This window comes from Rousettus aegyptiacus, unplaced genomic scaffold (assembly GCF_014176215.1).
Source record: "Rousettus aegyptiacus isolate mRouAeg1 unplaced genomic scaffold, mRouAeg1.p scaffold_m13_p_12, whole genome shotgun sequence".
Lineage (NCBI taxonomy): Eukaryota > Metazoa > Chordata > Mammalia > Chiroptera > Pteropodidae > Rousettus > Rousettus aegyptiacus.
In genome coordinates, this window is record NW_023416287.1 from 73,898,974 (window position 1) to 73,918,221 (window position 19,248).

At 39.5% G+C, this 19,248-nt stretch overlaps 1 protein-coding gene across 3 annotated transcripts in view; it reads left to right on the forward strand.

Moving 5' to 3' along the window:
* SLC14A2 (solute carrier family 14 member 2) overlaps positions 1-19,248 on the forward strand; it is a 318,969-nt gene that overhangs the window by 68,104 nt on the left and 231,617 nt on the right. For 2 of the 3 annotated variants that reach the window (XM_036230001.1, XM_036230002.1), the window contains exon 1: positions 10,012-10,183. The exons of the other annotated variant lie outside the window; for it this stretch is intronic. The gene's annotated coding sequence lies outside the window, so the exon portion shown is untranslated. Of the gene's footprint in view, positions 1-10,011; positions 10,184-19,248 lie in introns of those variants that run through there. 3 annotated transcript variants of the gene reach the window in all.

Genomic DNA, 19,248 nt, shown 5'->3' on the forward strand with positions numbered 1-19,248 from the left:
TGTGCCAGTTCATTTTTTTCCAAAGAAAGGTTGTGACAACGTATTGTCCTCGTGCATCATGGAAACCCGAGGTCTAGGACAAGGCAACACTCAGCAACTTTTGACAGTCTGCTAGCCCAAGAGGGTGGGAGAGAGTCTGAAGCTCTTGTGAGTAACACAAATACTAGAAGTGGACCCAGCTCATCCATTCTCACTTGGTCTCCTCTAGCTCCTTCTCTTTCCCACCCTTTTGCATACCTCTGGCCTGTTTTGTAGGCAGGATGCACAACATTCACCATTTTTCTTGTCAGTTATTCTTTTCAGAGCAGCAGCCAACACTGAGTTCTTGCTATGGGCTACACACCTTACAAGCATTATGATCCTATTGAAACCTTCCCAAAGCTTGGTATTATCATCCTTGCTTTTACAGAAAAGAAAATGGAGACCAGAGCTTCACCATTAGAAAGCAATGAGAGTGAGAGCCACACTCAGGTTTAAATGGCTCCAGGCCCTTAGCTCCTCCACACCCTGTCTCTCAGATGGTCTTAATTCACTTAAGTTTGCCTATGTAGGGCAACTCTGAATTTTATCACTCGCCTTCTTAAGGAAATCATAAACATTATTCACATTAAATACTTTTTTTATGCTGAGATGCAATGATACTTACACTGGTCCAAGTTTACAGGGCGAATCAACTGTGAATTAGAAATTCTTGTCTGCTTCTTCTCATTCTATTGTGTACCAGGCTGTCGGGAGTCCCTTCGCACTGTCATCGGTTTGCTGCTTTAGATACCATCATTCCTCTTAATTGATTTCATATAATCTGTTATGGTGCCATCAAAGAATCAGGCTCTTTCAAATTATGTGTAAATCGAAAGTAAAGAGACACTGAATCAAGTCCTTAGCCTTCACTCCAAATAAAATATACATGAGATTTATATCATTCTTTGTAACTCTGTGTTTTGGTTATTTTAAATTTAGAATCACAGACTGTCAAAGTAGAAATTGCTTTTAAGACATTATCTATTTTTTGATGATGGCCATCCTAACAGTTGTGACATATATCTCATTATGGATTTGATTTGCAATTCTCTAACATTGAGCGTCTTTTTATACACCTGGTGGGCATTACATGCCTTCTTTAGAAAAATGTCTATCCAAGTCCTTTGTCCATTTTTAATCAGGTTATTTGTTTTTGTTTTTGACTCATATGAGTTCCTCATATATTTTGGGTATTAACTCTTTATCAGTTGTATGGTTTGCAAATATTTTATCCCATTCCATAAGCTGTCTTCTCACTCTATTGATGAGGTTTCCTTTTGCTAAAATTGGAACCCTTGTGCACTGTTGGTGGGAATCTAAAATAAAACTACTATATGATCTAGTAATGTCACTTCCAGGAATTTATTTTTAAAAGTTTAAATAAGGATCTCAGAGAAATAGTTGTGCTCCCATGTTCATTGGATGAATGAATTTAAAAAACGTATCCACATACAATAGAATATTATTCAGCCTTAAAAAAATGTTATATGCTACAACATGGAAGTTGAGAACATTATTCTAGGTTAAATAAGCTAGTCACAGAAGGACTAAAACGGGATGAGTTCACTTATGGGAGGTATCTAAAGTAGTCACACTCTTAGAAACAAAGTAGAATGATGGTTGCTAGGACTAGGGGGAGGGGGAAAAGGAAAGTTGCTCTCTGATGGGGTATAGAGTTTTAGTCATGCAAAATGAAAAAGTTCTACAGGTCTGAACAACAATGTGCATATAGTTAACAAGATGTCACATACCCCTAAAAATTGTTAAAGGTAGATTTTATATTATTTTTTTACTGCAATGAGAGAGAGAGAGAGAGGAAAAAAAGAAAGAATGAATGAATCAATCAATCAATCAGTCTAATCTAGCCTTTTGTTTTACTGATGAAAAAACTGAGGCTTGGAAAGAGTAGGTAGCTTTCTCAAATAACAAAGCTAGTTAGGGAAAGAACCGTACCTGAACCCACGTAGTCAGAGACCTGCTCCTGTGTATAACAAGATTGCTGCCTCCCCTCGCCCACCTTCCACTCACCCTCTGCTTCTGGCAGGGCCCCTTGAGAGAAACCCAAGAGCTGGGAGCTCAGATGCATCAAAATTGGAGTTGGAAAGAACACATAGCCATTTGAATCCAACCCACTGCCTGACAGAGAAATGTTTCCTAAAACATCTCTGACACCTAGTCCACCAACTTCTGCCTGAATAAAAAGATGAGCTGCTCAGCATTGGCAAGGAGCTCATTCCATGTTGACCAGGGATTATTTTCAGGAAGTTATTTCTTATGTGAAATTGCAATCTGAACCTTAAGTCTTCCATTCATTTATTCTGGTCTTTATAAATTAGCAAGGAAGGAATTATTCCTTTTTTTTCCATATGGGCACCTTTCACATATTTAGAGACAGCTACATTATGCCTCTATAAGTCTTCTCCCAAGTTGGATTGGGTCCCTCAACCAACAGGTCATGTGTGATGTGGTTTTCAGATTGATTATCACTCTAACCATTCTGATCACCCTCTTCCATGTAAACACTAGTTTGTTCAGGCCCTTCTTTAAGTAATGCACTCAGCACTAAACACATTGTTTTAGATGTGATCAAATCTATGCAATAGTCCCCATCTTTGTCTGGATACTGCACTAATTGCAGGGCCTAAGGGAACATTAGATTTTGGCAAGCATATCCCACAACTGGAGCATGAAGCATTTCTGGCCAAATAAATCATTCTTAATCTTTTTTCACTTAACTCCTGGCAAGTCAGTTCATCTACATTCCAGTTGTGCCATTGTTTTTTAAACCTGAGTTCAGGTCTTCATATTGATCCTTATTAAAATTTTTGTTTTCTCATTCTTCATCTATCTCTTATACAGAGACCTTTTTGTCATCCAGTAACTCTTCTCCCCAGATCTGTGTGATTATATAACCCTGCCTTCTAGCCTTCGTACAAGCCATTGATAAAACTGCTGATCATATCAAGGGCAGAGTCCTGTGGAACTCTACTAGAGACATTTCTCCATCTTTATGTTGGTCTATTGACCAATACCCTGGAGGTCAGTTATTACTCAGATACATGTTCATCTGATACTACCATCCATGTCGCTCTCCCTACATGTCCATACACACTCACAAACTATCAGTATTTGTTCTTTTACTTTCTAATGTTTTTATTAAAGTTGTTATCTTCATTCATTTAGTGCATTAGTTAGTTGTAGGGGCTGTGGAGTATGAAGATAAAGAATACATCTCTGGAATAGACCTGCTTAATTTGAATTCTGGCTCCATTATTTACTAGCTGTGGGACCTTGAGCAAATTAGTGACTCCCTCTGCACCATAGTTTCCCTATCTATAAATTAGAGATAACAATAGAACTTATCTCTTCAAAGAGATATTTACAGAATTGAATAAATTAATCAATATTAAAAACAACAACAACAACAACAACCTTAGTTCAGTGCCTGGCCCATGATAGGATCCTCAAGAATTAGCAATGATGACGATGGTGGTGGTGGTGGTAATGAAGATAATACATATAAATCACCTAATTGAAAATGTATATTACTTATGACATTAGTCCTAGCAGGAGGTTTTGAAAATAACATTTATTGAGGGCATACTCTATGCCAGGAGCTTACGTATATAATCTCAGTTAATTTTCCTGCACAAAAAGGAGTAATATTCTACCTATGAAATTCGTTTTACATAGAGGAAAAACTGAGGGTTGTAGAGCTTAAATGCAAAGGGCAAGGCCCATGTAGATGAGAACAGAACCAGGATTCCGAAGCCCTGGTCCTCCCCATCAACCACTCTCTTTCCTGCTTCTCTGCATTGAGTATGTGACTGAGATCAAGGCTAGACGGTAATTTCTGACCTAAATCAGTAGATGAAGAGTGAGGTTCTTGAGGAAAATAAGATGGCTGTGCCACTCACGAGCTGTCTCTGGGATCACATCAACAGGGTCTGATCATAAAGCAGTAGGGTTTGGATGGGCGTATTTTCAGCATAAAATAAGAGTATATTCAAGAGAATTGAAAGCAGAGACTTGAACAGATATTTATACACTCATGTACATAGCAGCATAATTCACAATAGCCAAAAGGTGGAAACAACCATCATGTTCATTGACAGATGAATGGATAAACAAAATGTGGTCTATACACACAATAGAATATTATTCAGCCTTAAACAGGAAGGAAATTCTGACACTTGCTACAAAATGGGGGAATCTTGAGGACATTATGCTGACTGAAATAAGCCAGACACAAAGGACAAATACTGTATAATTCCTCTCATATGAGGTACCTAGAGTAGTCAAACTCACACAGACAGAAAGAAGCAGGGCTGAGGGGAGGCAGGGGAGGAGAGTTATTGTTTATAGGTTCAGAGTTTCAGTTTGGGGATAATGAAAAAGTTCTGGAGATGGACAGATGGTCCAACAATGTGGATGTACTTAAACCATACATTTAAAAATGTATAAAATTTTATGTATATTTTACCATAATAAAATATATTTAGACCAGATAAAAACACAGTAAAACAGTATAATGACAATTATTTGATGCTAAGTCCCATCTCATTTAATCTTACAATAATCTTAAAAAGTAGGTCTTATTACTGCTCTCAGTTTTGAGATGAGGGCACTGAGGCAGAAAGCAATTAAGAAACTGACCCTTGCTCACACAGCCAGTCAGGGCCGGAGTCAGAATTTCAACCAGGTCAGCATGCTCTTACTCTCTGAATGTATACTTTTACCCTCTGAGCTAAAATTGGCAAAACAAACAACCATTCCAGACATGAAGGAGGATCTTGGGCTGTCCATAGCTGGGAGTGTTCCCTGGACCTGGGTTGGGATCCTCCAAGAGGCAGGTGTGTGTACCTGAGCCAGGAGGAGGAAACATGGTTGACCCATAGCCCTGGAAGCCACCACCACGCAGGGTTTGGAGTTGATCTCCAGTTCTGAATGCCTTCCAAGAGCCTCATAAATACCCTAGATGTGGGAGACCCAGCTGGGGTCTGTTGTCAACAAGGCCATGTGGGTGAAATGCCACTCCATGGCTTCTGTTTTTTGGCACAGGAGAACTTGGGAAGTTTTCTGGTAGTTGCTAACTTTTTTTTTCTTTCATTGTTCTGTTTGATGGGATTGTAGTGGGGGAGAGGAAGAATATATATTTTGATAGGACTTTTTTTCTATTGGCGTGTATTTTTTCCTACTTTTTCAGATTTTTCTTCTATTCACTGCAACCCACACACTTCCAACCACACAGGAAGACAACTGGTGAAATTACGTTTGAAGTTAAAAGGGATCTGATTATGCTACTACTCCTGCACAGGAATTTGCAAATTAGAGTTGGTGGCAAGAGCCAAGTGACAAATCCACCCTATCAACACCCTCTTTCTTCTTTTATTCCTCCTCATTTTCATAAGAGTTGGCTGCAGCCCCAACGGTCCTGCAGACCTGAGGCAATGGACCGCCTTGTCACCATTCATGGCCATATTACAGTCAGTTGCAATTTGTGTTGCAAGGAGCTTGTCACTAGAAATAGCTGAAGTATGGAAGTTTAGGGTAAATTTTTAAAAATGTAATATTATTTGAAACAAGTTCAAACTTTAAAAAATTTTCACGAATAGTACAAGGATATTTTACATACTCTTCATCCAGAAACCACCCCCCCAAACACATTACATCAAATGCTCCAATGATGTCCTTTATAGCAAAGGGGACTCATCTGGGATGTGGGGTTACATTTTGTTATCGAATCTCTCCACTTTCCCTTGATCTGGAACAGTCCTTGTGTCTCTTGCTCTTGACCTTAAAGATTACAGGGCAATCATTTTACAGGATGTCTCTTAACTGGAGTTGATCCAGTCCTTCCTCATTTTTAGACCCAGGTTATGCATTTTGGGTGGAAATTGCAGAATTAATACTGTGTTCTTCTAATTGGCATTCTTTCAGGTAGTGTGCAATGTCAGTTTATACCATCCATGTTGATACTATGATCATTTGATTAAGATGGTGTCTTCAAGGTTTCTTCGCTATAAAGTTAACTTTTCCCATTCATGCGTAATAAGCATTTTGTGTGGAGAGACTTTGAGACAATGTAAAAATCTCTTTCATCAGCCCACTCTTAGCCACTAGTTTTAAGATTCCTTGATGTTTCTTGCCTGAATTAATTGTTACCATGATGATTGCCAAATGAAGATTTCCTAATTCCATCATTCCTTCTACACTTATTAGTTGGCATTCTCCTGTAATAAAGAACTTTATTTTCTCTTCATGTTTTTATTCATTTGTTTATTTGTATCGATGTTGACTCATGGATTTCTATTTTATTCAGTGGGTCATAATTCATTCCTGTTATTTTGACACTCAGCTTTGTCCTAGATTTGGCCAGCAGGAACCCCTTTCAAACTGTCTTTTTCATTTAGCTGTATCATTCACTGAGCGATTCATTTGAATTGAAGTTTCTCTGTCCTAGCCCTGGAGTCACCCATTTCTCTAAGACACCTAGGTCATTTTAGTGGAGAATGGTGTTAAAAGCTAAGATCTGGGTACCAGGTGTGCTCAGACCTCCTAGGGTATTGTTTCTCTGAAGACCTTTCAGTAGACAGCTGACTCCTCACTTCCTTTGGGTCTTTACTCAAATATCATCTTCATGGGCCTTCCCTGCCTACCATATTTGAAATTGCAACTCCTGACACCATCCCCAGCCACAGTCCACCCCTCTCCCCTGCTTTAATTTTCCCCTATCACTTATTATCAAATAATACTATGCACTTATATATTTACTTTATTATTCTGACCCCCCCTAAAAATAAAATATTGGCTCCATGAGGGTAAGCACTTTTTAGGCAACCCAAACAGATAAAAATCCTTGTCCTCATTGATGAATGTGAAATATATTTATATAGAAATTATGTAGGAAAAAAGTCAATACAGAGTATGTGTAGTGACTCTAAGCTTAGGAAAGCCACCACCATGCAGGAAACAGCAGGAGTCTGAGTCTGAGGCTGAGGCTGATGGTCAAGAAAGGGGGTGTGGGGTAAACTAGTGCAGAGTAGCCAGCTTATCCTATAACAGCCAGGGCTATGAGGTTCAGCAAAATAATTCGCTGTATTTCCTTTTAAGTGTAACAGGAAGCCCCTGCAAGGTTTTAAATACAGGGGTGACCTAATTTACCTTATAATTTTCCAAGATCTCACTGGTTACTTGATGGAGAAATAATTATATGGGGCAAGATTTTAACAGAGCTACTTATAGGGAGGTTATTGCAATGGCCTGAGAGAGATGGTGGCATAGGGTGATGGCCGTAGACGTCATGATAGAAGTTTTAGGGAATAATTTGGAAACAGATTCCCTAAGACCACTGGCAGTGGATTAGCTCTGATAGATGAGGAAGAAGGAAATGTCAGTAATGATCCCCAGATTATGGTTTCAAGAATAAGGAATTGAATCTGGACCTGTCATCATAACTGCCTTGGTATCACTAGATGGCTGGATAGAGAATAGGCTTTGCAGGCGAATATTTGGATCAAGAGTTGCTTTATAAAATCTGTCCACACTTCTCTACCTGCCAGGGAGTCAAATTCCCTTCTAGACACAGTAGTGATGATGTAGGCCCTCAACACCTATGACAGAGGCTTCCAGTCCCTCTGGAGGTCTTCGAGAGAGAACCAGGAGCTGGCAAAGGAACCCTCATGAAAACTCAGGAATCAGGAATCACATTCCAGCCTTCTCACCCAGTACCGTTTCTTTCTTCCCACAAAATTGTTTCTCTTTGTAATTGTCTATAAAAGATTATTGTCTATATTTTGTTTAATTATTCCTTATGAAGTAATTATGAGAGAATAATCAGCCAGTTCACTGATAATAGACATTTCATAAAAGAACACAAAAGACACTAATAAAGGCAGAGCTGGCCCTCATTGCTGTCATTATTAGTTTCTTTACATCCTTAATTTTCATACACTTTTATTGTTTGCCTGAAATTAATTGTCCATTTCTTTCCCAATCAGGTTTATTGCAAGTGGGCCACTTCTTAATAGCTATAACATTGTCGTGCTTATCTGGTGAATGTCCCAATTGAGCTTGTCCATGTCAAAATCTCTATCTAGGAAGCTAGAAATAAAAGAATCACAAAATCATAGTTTCTTGGTAGGCTAAAAAATCTTTCAAGCATTTAGCCACACACCACCACCTCACCCTCACCCAATATTCATGTTTTACAAACGAAGAATCTGAATCATTGAGAGGAATTTTCACAGTTTGTTGGTGGCAGTGGTGAGACCAGAACCTGGATCTCTTGGATGATTCTAAAATGATGAAGAGTTTTAATGGGAACTAACTGAGCTCACATGACATTTCGCTTTCCCTCATAGATGTGAAACATTTCAGAGGATGATGTCTGGGGCTTCACCACCCCAGGAAGGTTCTTCCTTCAACTCCATTCCCTAAAAAAATTGTATTATGATAAGACATTTCAGTATCACCTAACAGAATGTCTTAGTCTGCTAGGCCTGCCATAACAAAATACTGCAGACTAGGTGGATTAAACAACAGAAATTTATTTTCTCACAGGTCTGGAGGTTGAACGTTAAAGATCAGGGTGCTAGCAGGGTTGGTGTCTGAGAACTTTCTCACCTTGTCCTCACATGGCCTTTCCTCTGTGTGTGTACACAGAGAGAAATCTCTGGTGTCTCTTCTTCTTCTAAGGACACTGGTCCTATTGGTTTAGAGCTCTACTTTTATGACCTTATTTAACCTTAATTACCTCCTAAAAGGCCCTATCTCCAAATACAGTCATTGGGGCTTGGGGCTTCAACATGGGAGGGAGTGGGGGAGGGAGACACAGTTCTATCTATAACACAGGATAATATTCTATCACAGAATCTCATTTTTATTTTACTTTTAAGCTGGTAATGGTAATAATTGTTTGGAGGCAACAATCATGCTTCATAGCTGTGGGCCATGGACACAGTGGTATTTCTCAAACCCTTGAGATGAGTTCCCTTTGAGCCCTCTGCATTCCTGTTCACTCATCATGTGAGCTTGTTATAGGGCCTGGTGCAGTGGACGCAGACTGAGAATGGAAGCAGGCAGGAGCCAACCAAATATTCTACAACCTGGGTTGTGGCTTCAGCCTTATTCACTCTATGCTCTGGGTAGGGCTCATGTTTTATCAAACGAATTCTAGCACAGAGTAACTGTTCGGTCATGGATGAATGAATGAATGAATGAATGAGTAGATGCTTTCTAGGAGTCAGATTTTATCACCAAACTCTTCTGCTTAAAGTGCTGCAGTAGCTTCAGCACCCGGAAGGTGAAGGCCGTTGAGGATTTCCATGGCCAGATCATAAGCCACCCATCCAGCTTCAGCGCTTCCCACTTTGGCACTGGTCCCTTTTTCTCTGTATCTCCAATCAAGCTAAGCTTTTTGCAGTTTTCAGATGACCTGAAGCTCTTCCAAACATTTATGTCTTTGCTCATGCTGTTCCTACTGCCTGGAAGGATCCCTGCTTTATCTGGCAGGTTTATTTCATGATCAGGACTTTCTCACCTCCTCCCAGTGTGGGAGGTTTTCCCATTTTCCAGGCTCCCATTGTTTTCTATCTGAACTCATACTCCAGTGATACACATGTCCATTGACTTGTCTCCCTCCTTTAAATATGAAGTAACTCTTTAACCCGTGTTTTCTTACTGTCTAGAACACTGTCTTGTAACCAGGGATCAATTAGACTAATGAAGTATTATATTAATTTTACATTATGCAATAATAAGATTAGGTTTCTAATTCATTAATCAAAAGTCAGTGCAGTACACACTTACGTAAGAACATTTATGGTCTTGGGAGTGCAGAAAATTTGGCTGACTCCTAATTTCTCTCCCTTCCTTCCTTCTTCCCATCCGTTGGGGAGATGTCTCCCTTATGTTGCTTCACACCTGCTGGAATGGGAAGCCTGAAGGACAAGTGGGCGTAATGCAGTAATTCCTAAATCTGTCAGAATCTTCTGGGAAACTTACAATTGCATAACCCCAAGCCACACTCCTCATTTCTAGAAAATCAGCCTCCAGGAGAGACCTCCTGTGTTTCTGTGATCAGCCAGGTGGTGACCACTGGAATAAGGGGAAGAAAACTGGGATTGGAATCTCCAAGGGGTCTAGCCACTGATGAGCTGAGGTAAGGGCATTTATCTCTTCAGATTTTAACATTGTTTTCTATGCATGGAAAGGGTGCAAATGGGTTAGTGTTTGTCAATCTTGTTTTCTTAGCAATAAAACACAATCTTAAACAATACATAAAATAGTAAAAAAAAGAAAAAAGAGAAAAAAAGCAGGTTGTAATGGTTGAAATGGAGAGGACTTCCTTCTCAGCCTCATTCTCAGCCCCACTAGCATTGTCCTGAGAAATCCTCAAGGTATTCCAGGACCCTCTGGCATATAATTTGATAAATCCTGAACCAGAAGATCTATGTCTCTGACAGCTGTAGCATTTCATGACTCCATGGTAGCAATGTGCTTACCTGGAGATGAGCCCTCAGGTCACTTTCCAGACCGTCTGGGAAGTTACAAATTTCCCCCAGGGCAGGAGAGCAGTTGAAAATGGGCAGGGAAGAGCACCAAACAAAAAGACATAAGAACACTTGGGGCGAGTTCTGGAGCTCTCAGATGCAGTGGTGCTGGGAGAAGAACATGGGTGAGCGGAACACATCGGTGAGGTCTAAAGGCAAGAGAGGTACAAGTAGCAAAGGGTTGAAATGGAAGAAGAATTCAGAAGAATAATCCGGAGCGTCCCAGAAGAATGCTCATAAATCTCAGTAAGAAATTGGGTTGTGCTTATTGCTAAAACAGAGGTCGATATCAGGATCTGTCCCATCCAATTCTCGTACATGAAGGCATATAAAACTTGATAAATCCTTAGGACCCATGTGGTTCTGTTTCAGAACCGTATCATATTTAGAGAAATAAAATGTAATGACCAAAGCCAGTTTTAAAAATCTAATGTATATTGGTATCTTTGAGGTCCAAATCATAACACAGCCATACTTCTCTAAAATCTTCTTTTCTCACCTCTCCAGTTCTTTTCCATCCCCACTGTTAGGATCTTTTCGTTCTGCATGTTCCTCATTTTCCACTGTACTCCCTTGAGTCCACCCAACACCCAGATGAAAACCTTTGTGTCTGGCAAGGATCTTGACCAGTTTTCAAACATGGGTATCTTCACCTCATGGCTCCATGTCGATGCCTAACTCAGGCTCATTTCTGAACTTCTCTCCTTTCAGCTGAATCCACCCCGTAATTTTAACCCAGTTGCTCATTTAGAAGAGGTGCTTTTGAATGCTATCCGTAGCATAGACTTTTTGCTTGATGCTGAGCTTTGCTGTTGGACTCTGCTTGGTTTGGACCTGCCCCTTCCTCCCATCCCCCATCCACCCTGTCTCCTCCTGTTCTGACACCAAGCAGACCCACCCAAGTCCTCGGAAGAAAACTACTGATGGATTAGGCTTAAGAGGGGCAGACCCTGAGGAGCCAGGTACCAGTGATTCTTCCCTCTTACTCCAAAGACTGTTCTCATACAGGCTCTCTCCATGATACCTCAACCACTGGTTACAAAGTAAAACATGTGCCCTCACTTAAGACAATAGCAATAGTTACTTGCCTTATATCAACTTTTCAAATTCTGAGTTCTGTAGCTGATGCAAGACAGAATGGGCCCTGAAGTACACACACCACTCTCAGGCCTTAACCAACACATCACATGCATCCGGTGGCCTTCTAGAGGGCAACTGCAAGCTTTAATCCATGGGCCTGCTTAGCAGAATTCAGCCACAGAAACAAATCTTGCCATTTTAGCTCACATAATAAGCAATTGCAATTATGAACCTCCCCACGTTGCTTGCTTAATTATTACCTAGGTCAGGTTGAAATGCATTTGGTGGAAATTGAGCTGCCTTTCTTTGAGCTGAGGCACAAAGGCTTTACTCTTCACTGTTAATATCATTGCTAGGGAAATCAAGCTGGCATATGTTTTCAGTAACCACTACTGAGATCATTTTTCTCTCTCTGGGGTAATTCTGGAAAAGAAAAGCATTCAAAATATTATATTTGCCATCCCCTAGCACATTCGTGTCATGTAGCACCTACAATTAATGAGTGGTACTTGTGAGGATGTGAGTCATTACAGCAAAGCATTTAATTCCATTCTTCTCCAACACACTGATTTAATCCGCCCTGAGTTAAACCAGAGCTGTAACCACCTTCCCTGAATAGAGCTCCATGAGATAACATGGTGTGTCCGAATGACAGTAATTTTGTACATGTACGTAGCAGCTTCCAGGCTAGGATCTCCAAGAGTTGCTTCACACATGGTAATTGATGGCACCTCTAAGCGTTACATTAAACATTTAATTGAACAGTTAAATGTGGATTAATGAGGCCATTAATTAATACAGCGGGGAAGTCTGTAATTCTTATCTGCGGACCACAGAGAGGATTTCCCCACACCATGTATTTGAAACTCCATCACGAAAATTCAAAATTGTGAAGCTGTTGGGAATGGGAGGGGGGAAGAGCGCAATGGGAATAGATATAACACAAGGCTGGCAGGAAGAAGACTGAGAATTTGTAGACGTAAGTTCAAGACCAGAATCTACTGCTAAGGAACTGTATGACTTTGTATAAATCACTTTACCTCTCTGGGACTTGGTTTCTTTGCTGAAAAATAAGGGACATACAACATTATCCTTCAGATTTCTTTGATTTAACGAGCCTTCTGAGTCTTTGAATTTAACTAAATGGATTCTGAGAATGACCCAGGAGCTCAGCTATGTAAGTATCTGTTGACTTCTGTTCATCAGATATTTGGCCCAGAGCTCCAGCCCCTCCAGTTACAGCCAAGTAAGGGCTGGTGGAGAAACACTGGATGTGAATTCACAAGTCCCACTTTCCATTCGGCTGCTAGAGATGAGATTCCAGAAGTCAATGAGTACATCCAGTTCTCCATTTCTTGTTCTTAAAATTTGTATATAATGATCAACTGCAAGGAGATACTTTATATGAGAGCCCAAAAGTGTGATGTGTATGTGAGCTACTATTTTTCTTTCTATTATCACCCCCCAGGGTCACCAATAGCTGATTCTGGGAGTCATGTCAGGAATTATGGCCACTCCATCTCTCTACTTACCTTCCCTTCTTCTTTCCCTACATTAATGTTCATTCTTAAATTTCTGTTTTTCTAAATATACAGCAAACTATTATGAGGCCTTTTGGTACCCATAATTCTTCACTCAACAAAGTATTATCAAACACTTTTATGAGTATGGTAGTGAAAATGAAATAGAAAATCCAACACTCCATATGGAGACATCGCCTCTTCTAAAGTAAACCCAACCTACTGAGCTTCAAGGCAAGCTTTCCTTCCATCCACCCCTTTTCTGGAGGAGTGTTTCAGGATTATTCTTAGATGAAAATGAAAAGAAAAGGAATTAATTAAAGAATTGTTTGTGCTTTCCTTACCCCAGTTCTGCATGAGCAATATATTCTAGAGAGGTTATTTAAGTGAATTTCATAAACTTTCATGGTCAGGTCATTTAAGATGGTCTTTATATGGATCTATAAAGCATATAATCAAAAATTAAATTACATTCTGTAGCATTTTATTACTAAATTTGTATTATTGTATTACCTCATATAATATATGTGCGTTCTCTTAACCAAATGTTTCATTTTTTACTATATCAACTAACAAATCTTGTTAATTCATTCAAAAAGTATTTTATATACCAGATAATGTGCTGAAGAATATACTTATGTACATGAATATATTTCTCTATATATTATATATACATTTAATACTTATTCACAGATTCCATACTTGTAATTTTGCCTACTCACTAAAATGTATTCATAACCCCAAAATCAATAATCATAGTGTTTTTACAGTCATTCAAGGACATGTTCACCCAACTCACACATGCCCAAGTCAAAATCGAAATGATATTCCGCCTTCTCATTTCAGCCGTCACACTGCAAACAAGTATTCTTTATGGCAGTCTGTTTAGTGCCGCATACTTTCTACATTTTTGTACTTTTTGTTGGTGATTTTGCTGTTTAAAATGGCATCTAGCACAGTGGTAAAGTGCTGTCTAGTGTTCCTGTGTGCAGGACAGCTGAGGTGTACCTTACAGAGAAAATACATTTGTCAGCTTTGGTTAAGCATAAGTTATAGTGTTGTTGACTATGAGTTCAATGTTAATGAATTAACAGTATATATTATAAGTTATCTTTAAACAGAAACACGCATCAAACAAGATTATGTATTGATTGATTGACAAAAGATGTTGTGACCAGAGACTCTCAGGAACTTAATGCTATATTTCCCCTAGGAGCATTTGCAGCAAATTTATAAAACATAACTCTGCAGATAATGAGAATTGACTGTATATACATATGTATGTTAATTGAGTTAAGTACTAGACACTGACTCTAGAGGCGTATAATTAGCAAGTTTATCCAGTGCTTTCCTATTTTGCCTATTAATCTCATCAGAAGTTGCTAATTTAAATAAGCACTTCTGTTTTTATTAGGATAAATGAAAACCAGTCTGCTCACTTGTAGAAAACAAAGGGATCAGCCTACAGAATCAGATTGCACTTTGTTTAAAGCTTTAATTAAGGAAAATGTATAACAGCAGCAGAATGAAGGGGCCGCTCGTGGCCCATCTCTGTGCACATGAACCAGATTTGAGTCTTCTCCCATAACGCACAAATTCAGATCCCCACAGCTATAGTGCAAACTATGTCATTTCTATTCTCTCATAGATTACCCATGCACTCCATAGCAAACATTCACCCAGGGGTGTATTCCATTCTGGGTAACAGGGATGACAAGTAGTCCTGTTAAGATTATCACAATGTGATGGGTTTATAGAGAAATGTGGAAAGACCACAGAGGAAAACTCAGCCTGTGGTGAAGGGTGAATGTCCATAAAGCCTGCCCAGAGGATAACATTCTTGAACAGAGAGATGAGGACCAGTTAACATTGTGGCCTAGGCGGGATCCCCTCATAAGAGTCCACAGCTCTTCCTCTATGTAAGGCACTAAAACAGGAATCATGAGTACCACAAAGATAATTGAGTCTACATCTTCAAGATCCAGTTTCTCAAGAAAGCTTTCCCTAGACACACCTTCCCTCTCCACACACATACACTCCCAAGAAGACTATATCTGGATCCTCTCATAGAACTCCTCTCTCCAGCATCCTGGCACTTATTTAATTAGCATCTATCTCTCCAAATAGAGTATAGGGCCCTGAAAGAAGAGGCCAGGTATTTTTGTTGTTCTTCACCCTTGCATCTCCAGCTGCTTTAAGCCTCACCTGATATAAACTGCTGAACGACTGAAAGAAGATTGCAGAGTAAAGCCAAGGTCTCATCCCTAGGGTAACAGCTTTGCTAGAAGGTTTGGCAATGTCACAATATTGGGATTTTTAAAATATGGAACAATGTTTTATCCTGTGAAATAAGTATATATCCCATAGGCTTTTTTATTCATCATGCTCTAAGCTTTCTGTTGCTTAATTCTTTGACTTAATAATAAGTAAATTTGCAGTAACTAGAACTGAAAAGAGAGAAAACAGAAAGGTTTCAGGGCCTTTAATTTATACTTCTAAATGCAACTTTTGGTGTTAGCAGCTTGGCCCATGTTCTCAGCTCAGATTAGAGACTGCCCACATAGGCAGGGGGTTCACTCTTCTGCTTTATAATCTCTTACTTCCAGATTTGAGCTTGAGGATGAGCTCAGACTCCCATCCCCAGAGGAATTATTTGCTTCTCCTAGCCCTTTTAAATTTCTTTGCCATGAAGACACCTTCTCTAGATATGAGAAGTAAGATAAAGTACCCACGGGTGGTACAGAAGTTACAGCATTGCATCACGTGTGACGATCAGGGTCAGAAGGGCCAGGGTGGCCAACCCTGAGATGGTAGAAGAATGCTATAAGTCTTCTGAGCCAGGAGGTCTTTCCCTTTCCCTATTTCTCACTTCTTTGTTACTCAGTTCTTGAACTCAAATACTCAGGCAGGTAATGTAGGCAGAGTTGGCCGGTGGAACCATGGCAAGCCCTCTCTTAAGGAGATAGCTGCTACTCAGCTCCATGTAAGAATTTGGTACCAGTGTTGCCAAATCTTCTGATTTTTCCAAAGAAAATAGAAATCTGGCATTCTATCCTCAGATTTTTGTTATTGCTGTTTTTCTGAAGTGCCTTTTGTCAATCTTTAGGGAGAAGATAAAGATAAATAGAACCATGTTCCCATCTAAAGTAGCGAAAGTCCAAGGAAGAGCAAAAACTCATACATAACAAGATCATTATACATAGTAACTTATGTTTTCTAATGTCATTTATAGAGGAAAAAAATGTTTAGAAGTTTTATTAGGCAATTGTGTCGAAGAGGATCCCCACTCTGTAGTAACAAGAAGCTTAACTATTTCTGCCCCCAGAAAAGGAAGCTTTTTCTGCCACTAGGGCCTACTTGATGAGCTTAGAGAATTGCTTGAAGATTGTGTTGCAATATGGTAAGAAGGCAAATGAAAGTGATGCATCAAATACATGCCTGAGTTAAAATATGTTCCAACAACAGTACTGTGCTAGCATTCTTCAGCTCCCTTTCCTTTTTATTTTTCCTCACCTGGACTCAGGCCCAAGTCCCTGACTTCCAGGAAGGTATTCTTTCCTCCCTTTGCTTAAGAAGGAGCAGTCAGAATTTTAGGTAATAGCAACAATTTCAGATTAAAAATTCCATTGCTTTTACAAAACATGGCCGCTTTTTCTCCAGCATTGTCATTGGGCAAGTTTTTTAGAGAGTCACCATTTCTACCAATGCCGAGGCATAACAGTTAATATGTGGGGTTCTAACTGTCTGACTTTGAACAAGGTTCTTAACTTGGTCCTAAGCTACATCTATAAATAAGGTCATAATAGTGCCTACTTTTGAGGGGTTTTGTGAGGATCAAATGAGATCACACATGTAACTTTATATGAGTGAAACACCCTACACATAATCTAGCAGAATATGGTAAGAAAGGAGATCGTGTGTAAGTCTCTATGTAAAGCACGGAGATCTGTACCTGGTACAAAGAGATGCACAACTAAAGAAAGTCAGTATCATTATTAATAGGGGCATGAATATTTCCTTGCTGTGGAGTAGTGTGAGAATATGGATACATCTGCATAACTTCTAATTTACTGCGAATGGAGCAAGTCACTCTATGCAAGCCCACATTTAGTGTTATGTAGGTGGTAGATGAGCATTGGCCTGTCCAACAGAATGGTATGCCGCTCGGGCCTTTGGTTTCAGGCCCAGCATTCAGTATGCAGCATTGCAGGGCTGAGCTGATATACAGTGTATGGAGTCCATCCCCATACCACACCATGTAAAGTCAACGATTGGAAATTGACCCTAGTTAAATAATAAATAATGGCAGACTCAGAATTTTTCAAGATTTTTGGACTTGTAGGATAATCACTGGGTCAAAGGAGTCTTCTGAGAGAACCCAACAATTAAAAAGGAAAGAAATTTCCTCTTCTCTCTTCCTCATCATTCTTTTCTTTTTTCCTATCTGCCCATTAATGAACCCAATGGGAAATGAATCAGAACATTTGAGCACATATGCAGTTCTTTTTTTTCAGAGGAAATTTCATCCTCTCCAAAATTATATTATTGCATCAATTCCTCAAGAATACGGTGGGCCTTTCATGTGCCAGGCAGTGTGCTAGGCACTGAAAATATAATTGGAAAATACAGTTCATATCCTCAAAGATCTCATTTTCTTGGGAAAGAGATTATTTTTGTAAAGACCTAGGCTTCCCTTTCCTCCTTTTTTGTTCCTCCCATCCTAAGTGCCCAGCATGTTCAAGTACTCTCAGCAAATAGTCTGATCAACTTCTTTGCACGAAAGTATGCATGGCTATATTACACTAAAGTCTACGTGTTCAGCCTCTTCAAATCACAAGGATGCTTGCTCTATTATAAGATGGTATGTCTTAAACCAAGATGGTTATCTCAGATGATAGAACTGTAGGTATTCTTGAAAAGGTAGGTGGAGTGAATTTTTATACATTGGCTATACACTTGCTGACTCTGAGATGAGCCAGCTATTTGGCTACTGAATATATCTTGGTCAGGATTCTTCTTGGTCTATTGTGTAGGCTTAGGGGAAGCACCATATCTTATGAGTACCCTTTTTCGAAGACTAGTGGATAAACTTAAGCTTTGGCTCATAATTGAGGCCCAGGGACAGAGAGAGTGTTTCTTTCACAATTCTCTCCAATTTGATACAACTGAGTGCTTCTTGTATTGCCCGAGCAAATGTGTAGTTCTTGCACCCTTTGAAATTCCCTGATATGTGTATATACTCTGAGACTTGACCATTTACAGAATTTGCCCATCAAAGCTCTCTAATGGAGCCATCTCCAGTGTTAGATGGCAAAAGTCAAATATTAGTCTTAATTTGAACTACACTATTAACATATCGGACTTCTCTGTCATTCTGGATAACTTTAGAGCCAATGGCGCTCACATTCCAAAGTGTAAAAAAATTGTCACTTCAAAGGGTTCAACCCTTTCCCAATTTTTATTTAGAAAACTGATAATGGTTGAAATAAGCCACAGGGGGTCAAAGAGCCAGGTGTCCATGGGGGCTTATACTTAGATGAGGAAAGCTTTGGTGCCTGCAGGTTTAATAGGCTGCCCTTATTTCTAATGGGGCTTGAGTGGAGCTGAAATTGAGGCCGAGAGACCATATTAGAGCAGTCTTAACATAGAACCACCTGACATTGGGTCTGTGGGGGATATTTCATCATTGTCTGCTTGACCTTTGGCCCCTTAGACGTACAGCCCATCATTTCTGGGAAGCAGCAACTAAAAAAGCCATTTGTTCCCTATCGAACATACCTGTCCTGATGTGCTGTCAACAGCTGTTTGCATTGCTAACTGTGCCAAGGGAAAACAATTGATGCTGGCAAACTTGAATTTCTAACCACCTCTTTTATTTTTGTCACTCCTGGTGCTAATGATGACCTATATTCTCTACCATAATGATTATCTTAAAAGTCTTTTTGGCTTTGAAGAGAGCATTTGAGTCCTAAGTGCCCATATTGTGAAAGAATATAATATGGAGAGTCTATTATCTTAGAATTCATTTGCCCATTTTTTTCTTTTCTTTTCTTTCCTTTTTTCTTTTTTTTTGA